Source organism: Carassius carassius, chromosome 37 (assembly GCF_963082965.1).
Source record: "Carassius carassius chromosome 37, fCarCar2.1, whole genome shotgun sequence".
In the NCBI taxonomy this organism is placed as follows: domain Eukaryota; kingdom Metazoa; phylum Chordata; class Actinopteri; order Cypriniformes; family Cyprinidae; genus Carassius; species Carassius carassius.
The window spans coordinates 874,614-884,169 of NC_081791.1; the positions used below are offsets into that span (position 1 = coordinate 874,614).

A 9,556-nucleotide genomic window follows, 5' to 3' on the forward strand; every position below is an offset into this window, starting at 1 on the left:
TGGGTAAAGAATAGCTCCATCATTGTTCAATGTAAAAAAAAAATACTTTGTTAGTTTTAATAAATAAAACATTTTTAAAAAATCAAGGAAATTTATCTGCCAATTTTTTCTTTTTGCTGTATCTAAAACGTACCGAACCGTACCGTACCGAACCGTGACACCAGTGTATCGTATCGAACCGAACCGTGAATTTTGTGAACTGTTACACCCCTAATATATATATATATATATATAGTTTCGCAAATGATTTTAGCACGCGACTGAATTACAGTTACGCCCAATTTGGCTGTCTACCTACTGTATCAGCAGTGCTTTAAGTGGCCCGAAAGAGGTGCCGGTACTCTATTATAGCCTGGGTCGCATTAATGCACGGGCTTACCTGGGCTTAAGCCCAGGACCCCGGGCTGGGGGAGGGCCCCGATGATGCCGGAAAATATTGTAATCGGATTTTATAATTCGTTGGCTGTCCCATTAAAATTACGCTTTATCGCTTTGCTTTGAATGCACGTGTGGGCGTTGCAAGTCCTGCTCGAGAAGTGTCAGTCAAACCATCTCACTCAATGAACCCTGCAATCATCAGTCACAGTGGGCATTATTTAATTGTCTGAAATCCAATAAAATTCATCATTGTCTGAACGCATTCAGTTATTGGCCTGTATCGAACTCACATGACATACTTACATTGAATTCTTTATAAGATAATTGCCGCCTATTCTAATGATGACAATAACTAATCTAATAGCTAATCTAATGTGACAGCAATGTCTTGTAAATATGAAAGTGGTTCGCAAAAAAGAAAAACAGAACAAGACACTTTAATTTCTTTACTTTATATACCAAAAATTTCTTTAGTACTTCCTACGATAATCTTAAGAACATCTAAGTGTACTCAACTGCTATTTTGAGACACCATGAATAGGAACTAAAATGTGCTTCTAATATACTGTCTCTGTATTTAAAAAAAAGTATATTAAAAGCACATTTTAGTTCCTATTCATGGTGTCTTTAAGTACATTATGGAAGTGTACTTTTTCACTTGGGTATATTTGTGTATTTTATATGACAGACCTATAGATTTTGATGTTTTTAATTCCATTTATTCACATAAAGTAAAAGGCTTTGTGATTAAGAAGAATGAGTTAAATTGAGAATGATTCCATGACAAATGCATTTTTAACACTCACTTGTTGCCACCTGGTGGGGTAACGTGTAATAAATACAAACGGCCCAACAGTAAAAGGGGTGGTACCATAACTTTTAACAATTAATTATGCAGTTCCAATGGATGAAGGCAGGGCTCAACCCCAAAAAAATTATTAAAAGTAAAAGACAAGAAAATGGGCCTATAAAATAAGCATAGATATTGTTTTCATTGTCTTTGTTACATTTAACCTCAATAATAGGTTAATGACAGCAAAAGCTACTAGATTAATGTATATTTTAAATATTGTTAGACAAATAAACACTAAGTAATAAAATAGTTACAAATAATCAAAATACGAGTAATAGCACAAATAAATACAACCGAACAAACATATAAATGAAATAAATGGTGCTTTTTAAGTTTTTCATGTAGGTTTAAACAAGAGATTTTCAGGTACAGAAGTTGTAATCTAATGTATAACTATAGAATAGATTAAACTTTATTAAAAATGTATCAGTCAAGAGCAGTTACAGATGCATAAAAATGTTTTTAATGTTGAAAATATAAAACGTTAAATACTGTGGAATTATAGAAAATTAAGACACTTTAAACCTGAAATTAAACCCGGCAGTAGGTGGCAGCGAATCACTGTTGATGAGCAAATCATTGAAATTCAACTGATTCATTCAAGCGGCTGATTCACTCAGGAAGTGTTGCTCAGAGACAAAACAATTCTGTGAACTTTGGAACCATTTTCGTTGGCGAAATACAGCGAAACAGACGATTTGGTGTCTAAAGTGTAAGTCACTTGATATTAAGTTCTTGTTTATTAAACTGTACGCTAAATAAAATCATCACATTTGTAATCATGCTAATATTTGGAGAAAAACGCCACTCTTTGTCTAATATTGGTTAAAACAGATATTAAATTATATAAATATGAAATATATACAGGGGCATATTTGAATTCTGAGGCATTAAGACCAAATCACGTGCACAAGTCTAACCTACAGAATGGGTGTGTTTTTGTTTGTTTTTTTGTAAAGTGAGACGCATACTCAATAATATCAGATTGTTAAATCAACAATTATGATATCATAGACTACATATAACGCCCACCCTACAGCACTGGCCCGATCGGGCAAGTGACCGTTCCATCTACTGTCCCGAGCGTCATTTACACTAGCCTCAGGCAATCTAGCAGTCCTTATTGTCGAGCCCTGGAAGAGCCAAAGAGGTACAGCCCGGGGGCCTCTTATATATATATATATATATATATATATATATATATATATATATATATATATATATATATATATATATATATATATAAATTTTTTTTTTTTTTTTTTTTTTGATGACTCCCCTCATCCCCTGAGGTAACAACAACTATATTGAAGGGGTTTTATATACAGCACTCAACAGACGACCTTATAAAAAATAATAAATCCGTTTATTAGTTTGTGGATTTGCTTGAGCTAGAAATAGCTACTGAACATAAATAAAATGTGCAAAAGGATTTAAAAAAAAATACCCTTAGAAAGAGCTACTGAACATAAATAAAATGTGCAAAAGGATTTTGAAAAAATACCCTTAGAAAGAGCTACTGCATTACTGCAGCGATATCATTCTGGCTTGGTGTGGTATCAGCCAGCGAGTCATCTGGTTCTGACCGTGTTGGTTTAGTACTTAGAGAAGCCAGGAGAGCATATAAAGTGTTGTTCACTGTATTTGTATTTGTATTTTTACCGAGCCGAGTGTGCGCGTTTCACACACCCTCTCCGGCCACGTTGAGTTGTTGACACTGACAGCGGCCCACTTAAAGCACTGCATATCAGATATTAAACTGATAAGAACAGATTTTTCATTTTATAAACTTTTATTGTCCCCATTTTCATTTTGAATTTGTACTTTTGCACACACACATTTATTTTCTATATTCTTTAAGCATGTTAAAAGACACTGGTGTTTTCAAACCTACAGGTAAAATCTTTAGAATCCTTAGATAAGACTCCATCCAAAATCGTGTCATGGCTGCTGTCTTGTTATCTTTGGATGGGATCACATTATACTTTATGTGGAGGGCGGTGAAGCGGCTGCCTAAAGATGGGGGTCTGGGAGGCCTTTTCCACCATTTTCTGGTCACTTTTTGACCACCCCACTCTTCAGTCTTTCTCACTTGGACCCCCACAGGAAATAAAACACCGCCCCCTCCAGGTCCATCAGGAATTTCCTAGGTGGGATAAAAACAGAACAAACGAGTAACATTAGAGGTAAAATAACAGATTTAATACATTTATTTGACGCTTTTATCCAAAGTGACTTACAATTGCTATATATGTCAGAGGTCGCACGCCTCTGGAGCAACTAGGGGTTAAGTGTCTTGCTCAGGGACACACTGGCATTTCACAGTGGATTCGAACCCGGGTCTCTCACACCACAGGCATGCGTCTTGTCCACTGCGCTAACACTACCCCACCCTAATAAATTGTCATTTGTCTTAGTCCCCAAAACCCCAGTCTTTTCCTGACTTTCCCTAGTAAGTCAATCCAGTTTTCCCATCCACCTCCCTCTTTATTAAATTTAATGCCTAAAACCTTAGAATTGTCATCTTTAAAAACCAGATCAAGTCCTCCTGTTTCCACATCCTCTTCACGGCCCGAAGAGCTGGACCTTGGCCTCTTCTGTTAAGCTTAGTGCCCAAGGCACGACCGTACCAGTCAGTCAAGTCCAGTGCTCTCCATATAGATAAAACGTTTGTAGCTAAAAGGGTTACATAATCCATATATAAAACACAAGTAGCTGTCGGGCCCCGGTCCAAGGAATGTTTAGTCCTTCAATCCATTTGTCCCTTCTCAAGATCTGTGCCAGTGGCTCGATGCAAGCCACATACAGACGAGGAAATAAAGGACACCCCTGACGAACACCACTGAAGATATTTACTGCCTTGGATAAATGCCAATTTACTAGAATTTTGCCTACCAGGCCTTTGTACAGCAGTCCCACCCAGGCTCTCTGGAAACCCCATTTTTTGCAGTACCAGAAAGAGGTACTGGTGCAAGACTTAGTCAAATGCTTTTTCAAAATCTAAATTTAGGACTACTAGCCGAATATTTCTGTCTCTCACGTAACAGATGGCATTTCTAATCAGCACTAGGCTGTCTGTTTTCTTTCTTCCGGGCACAACACGTTAAAATCTTTACCTAAAAAAGTCAGATTCACTAAAATTACCCGCCCACCCCTCACCACAGTGCTACCCTTCACCTTGATGTTTGAATTGTTGATTAAAATAGTGACCCCATCATTCTTGTTGAAGTTGGAGCCACTCCATATTGAGGGCCCCTATGGTCCACATCTCCTCACACTTCCTGTAAAGCACACTCTTTCAATAAAAAGATATCTGACTTATTTTTTTTTTAATATGATAAAACATTCTGTGCTCTCAGGGGTGGAGCTCACACTTCTCACATTAATTGTAGAGATAGTGAGGGCCATGAGCAGTGTAGTTAAAATGCAAGCATTTAAAAGAGGAACAAAAAGATACAAATACTGCAGTTGTATTAAAATCATGTCACCTCATGTTGCATTTGCCCGCCTTTCACCCGGAAATGCTGGGATCAGGGGGGCAAGTGCTCTTCGCCTAATGGTCCACAAAGAAAGACTCTTTTGGTTCCTTCTGAGAGATCTCGCAGACCTTTTCTGCACTTGAGCATTGGGGAGGGAACAGTTTCACTCCCACTGTCCACAACACTAATCTCTGACACAGTTTCTAGGGAGGAAGCAGTCTCCTCCTCTTTATCCTACATTTTGTTTCCTTCTTGTTCGGGAGTGGCTTCGTCCCCCTGTGCAAAAACCAAACTTAACTCTGCCCCTGTGTCCACCCCACATTCTCTTCCTTGACCAATGCCTGAGGATGGCGGGATATTTGAATTTCCCATCAAATCCTCAGACTCCGCTTCCTCCATTTGATGCTCAGTTTGCTCCTTTAGTGGGGTGGCCATTTTGATACTTTTCAGCTTTGTAGGCAAAGTTTTTTGGGCAATCTCTCTAGAGATGGTTGGTTTCACCACAGAGATTACACCATCTGCCATTGGTACATTTCTCAAAACTGTGACTAATTTCTCTACACTTGCCACACACGATTTCGTGACATGCTTCTGCAAGATGCCCTATTTTCCCACACTTCCTGCACAATTTGGGCATTCCTTGATAATGAATGTAGCCGTGGTTCTTTCCCAACACAATCATTGAAGGTATCTAACTTAGGCCCTGGAATCCGATTGTTTGATGGGAACTCTCCAAGCGCAATTCCAGATGCCATCTTCTTCATCTTCATTTTCACCATTTCAACAGAAAATATAGAGAACTGTCTTACAAGCATCAAACCTTTGCCAGAAATCTTGCAAAAAGGAAGCACATTTATAACTTACATCAAAGCCTTGTTCAGGGGTACGGTCATTAAACAGTTCAATTCTGTGGGTTTTTGAAATTAAGGGTTTCCTGGATTAGCTTCCTGGAGAAAAGTCAAGACGTGACATCCCCAGGAGCTTGCCATCCACCTGTTTAAAACGAAAGCGCATGCTGGGGTGCCTCCGCACATCGGTATGGGTAGCCAACATGATAGAGGCACAAACAGCCTAAAAAGCTTAAAACAACAATAAATACAATAATAAATAATCAAGTAAATAATTAAAATACCTTACATTAAAACTTGTTGGATCCTGAAGAAGCAGAGTTCAATGTACCTCTTAAAAGTTGTGTGACTCAGGATATAAAAAGATCTCGAGCCAGGAAACATCCAAGAGGCGATCGCAGTCTCAACCGTCCAACCAGACATGTGATCTTAGCCAAAAAGCAGAGAAGCGATGCTGCTATGATGCAGCAGGGAGTTCAGCTCGGCCTGTGCACAGGCTCAGTCTTTGGTCAGGCGAAAAAGGTCGCTGCGACTGGCCACTTGGCACAGTAAGCAGAAAATCTTTTAAAAAAGACAATCAAACAAACATGAAAACAGCAACATCTAGGCTACAGTCAGTCCAGTCAACTTGCAAAGTGAGGTCTGTGATAAATTTGTACTAAACCACCCACCAGGGGCTGATTTTTCAATAGCGTAAGTGACTTTGTTTCACACATGAATGCACAACACATACCCAGCATACGACAGAACTCCTCATACTGAATAGCTCTCTGGATCATTTAGCACCCAAAAAGAAAAAGAGATGAAGAACGATTTGTGAAATAAAAATAATTATATATATATATATATATATATATATATATATATATATATATATATATATAGGGAAAAAACCTTCAGTTTTGTATCACCAGCAATTGCAGGGGAGAGTGCAGTCCCCCACTTCCATAAATTATGCAGTCAAGATTCCCACATTTGGGGAATTCGCAGGGGTCAGCATGGCCCAGAGTGCAATGGATTAGCCTCACTCTTTGTAAATAGCCTTCTTGATCATGGTGTCTCCCCTGCCAGGTAAGTATGAAGGCCCAGCCAGCCAGTCAGAGGTACGATTTCCATCTCTACCATCCTCCTCAACGGTGGCCAACACTGGTTTTAGATGACTCCCTTTAACCAAAGACACCTGATTTAATGCATCAACTCATGAAAGACTCCAAGACCTCCGGTGGGTGCATCAGAGGAAAGATCACAATAAATGGCAACCACGGCATCTGTAAGGGCAGAGCTCATTACTTGATATGCTATTCGTCAAAAATATGTGGCAGACCCCAAAAAGGGGAAGCACGCCATTCGTGGAGATACTGCAATACTAGGTCGATGCATGGAGTGGATGGAGCAAGCCCCGACTCCAGCTCCATGATCCAAAAAATCCATTTAATATATAGTCCCCAGATGGGGGACATATCAGATATTAAACTGATGACAACAAATTCACAAGTTAACCACTTGAAACAAAAGCATACACATTTTCACTTTGAACATATAGGTCCCAAGCCTACAGAACTCAAAAATCGCTCTGAACTCAAAAATTATTTCATATAAAGTGAAAAAGCAACCCATTACAATCAGCACCTCATAACCAGGCCTAGATCTTTAATTCCCAAAACTTTATCCCACCCCTACCCAAGGGAGTACCCCATACAGCCCTCATTTAATACTATCCCCCCACCCAGTGCTTGCCCCCTTCCACGTTCTCTTTATCTTCATAGCCCTCCTCATTACTATCTTGATCCGTAGAGTTCTGACTTACAGAGTCCTCCAATTTACTGTATTTGCATTTTGCAATTTACCCACTATGAACTCTCCCTCGTTGGTGGGCTCCTTATCCACCTCCAACACATCAGAAAGAACCTCTGTGAAGTCCAAATCTGTCCATCCCAGAGACGGATTAAGCAGCTCTTCCGATCCCACTTCTTTAACCCCCTTTCCATCTAGGGACAAAGCTATCAGATCCCCCATGGCTCCATCTGCTTGTTCCTTCACACTAGCACACTCCTGACTTGATGCACTCCTACTTCCCTGATCATTTGCACCTGTCGTTTGTTGAAGATGCCCCTCTCGTTCTGCTGGTAAACTGCTGAGAATGGCATCCAGGTCTGCCTGCAGATCATCACCCTCCTTCTATATGCTTGCATATGACTTGTTTCTTGATGGACAGGTACCGTAAAGGTGATCGGGCTTGCCGCAGATGCTACAGAGCTTTGGTGCAGGGCAGGCCAAAGCAATGTGGTCTGCCACCCCTCAAAAATGACAATGCTGTCCTTCACAGTCTGTTTCAACATGGCCTTCTCCTCCACATCTCCTGCAATATATGGGCAGCCCAGGGTAGTAAAGGAAACCCCTGTTAGGCCCAATGGAAATGGACCTTGGTAGGTGCACTAGACTTCCAAGGACTGATGAATCCACCCGGAGCTTCACAAAAAAACACCTCATTCCAGTCCAGATCCCAAACCGATCCCTCACACGCTCACCTCCTTTCACAGCCTCAAAGTGCCTCTCAAGGAAATCATTACCTCCGCATCCAATATAAAAGGATTATACAAATGGATTGTGAGAGGTAAGTAATCCTGTGCAAACAAAGGGAGCAAACACAATCCTTCCAACAGCTTGTGCTTTTTCTTCCCCCAAGACTAAAAAAAAAAAAACTTCACGCAGTTCGTTACATTGAAGAAGGTCAGGTCCATAAATCCTATTGTTTTAAAGTCCTGAAGACAGAACACTGATGAGACTGCTACATTAAAAACTCCTTTCAAGATGACCACGACCACAGATTCCCTCCTGAAGTTTTACTTTACAGACCGGACTCATCCTGAAGCACTTGAATCTGTACAATATTCATCAACCGCGCCATCATGGCCAGCAAAGTAACATCTCTTCTTGACATAGCCATCAAAAATGTAAATGTAAGGTCTGCTGGACGAGCTTTCTGGAAAAGTCTATATGGGACATACCCATGAGCTTTCATTCAACCTCCTTGAATAAAAAGCGCACGCTGTGTTACCTCCGCATGCCGGCACGAGCAGCCAACATGGTGGAGGCACCACCAGCATGCAGTGGCTAAAACAAAAAATAAATTAACCACATAAGTTAGCTAAAACCTTCTTACCTTAAAAACAAGTAGACTCTTGCAGAGCGAGTCGTCTTCAACTAAAAGTCACTTGTCAATGTACATCTTGGAAGGTAGAAGACCTGTGTAACAAACCACACACTAGCCTAAAGATCTACTGAGAGGCAATCGCAGTCTCAACCATCTCAAATGTGATCTTAGCTAAAAGGCAGAGAAGCGATGTTGCTATGACACAGAGGGGATAAAGCTAGACACGGTGATGCACATCTCGGCCTTGGTTAATTCTTGGAGACCTGAAATGCTGGGGGATGGCAGTACTCTCCCCCGTCTGCTACGTCACCGGGCTTCGTCCCAATCAGCCTGACGGTGGCTCTGCAGTGACGGAAAGTTAGGCATCGCTTGTAACTCCCAAACGGTTCATAGCAAAGCCACGTGCCTTATGTCATCGGAATACTTGGCTCAAGTCGAACGAAATGCATGTCTCAGATTGGCTCGTCGCTTAAAAGTAAAATACAAATTTAAAGCAAGCATCTCATTTTTTTTGTGCAATAAAATCCAAGTACAATTTTGATACCTTACAATGTTAGGTAGGTTATTCCAGAGTTTAGGCGCCAAATAGGAAAAAGATCTGCCGCCTGCAGTTGATTTTGATACTCTAGATATTATCAAATTGCCTGAGTTTTGAGAACGTAGTGGACGTATAGAGGATTATAATGTAAAAGGAGCTCATTCAAATACTGAGGTGCTAAACCATTCAGGGCAATATTTTAAAATCTATACAATGTTTGATAGGGAGCCAGTGCAGTGTTGACAGGACCGGGCTAATATGGTCATACTTCCGGGTTCTATGAAGAACTCTTGCTGCTGAATTTTG

The 9,556-nt window shown here is 40.4% G+C and overlaps 1 non-coding gene and 1 pseudogene across 1 annotated transcript; both read right to left on the reverse strand.

The window, feature by feature from the left end:
* Positions 1 to 6,478: 6,478 nt before the first annotated feature.
* Positions 6,479 to 6,637, reverse strand: LOC132118759 (U1 spliceosomal RNA). Its single transcript, XR_009425984.1, has one exon. It is a non-coding gene; the product is annotated as a U1 spliceosomal RNA (small nuclear RNA).
* Positions 6,638 to 6,891: 254 nt separating this feature from the next.
* LOC132118857 (U2 spliceosomal RNA) lies at positions 6,892 to 7,071 on the reverse strand (annotated as a pseudogene).
* Positions 7,072 to 9,556: the final 2,485 nt, after the last annotated feature.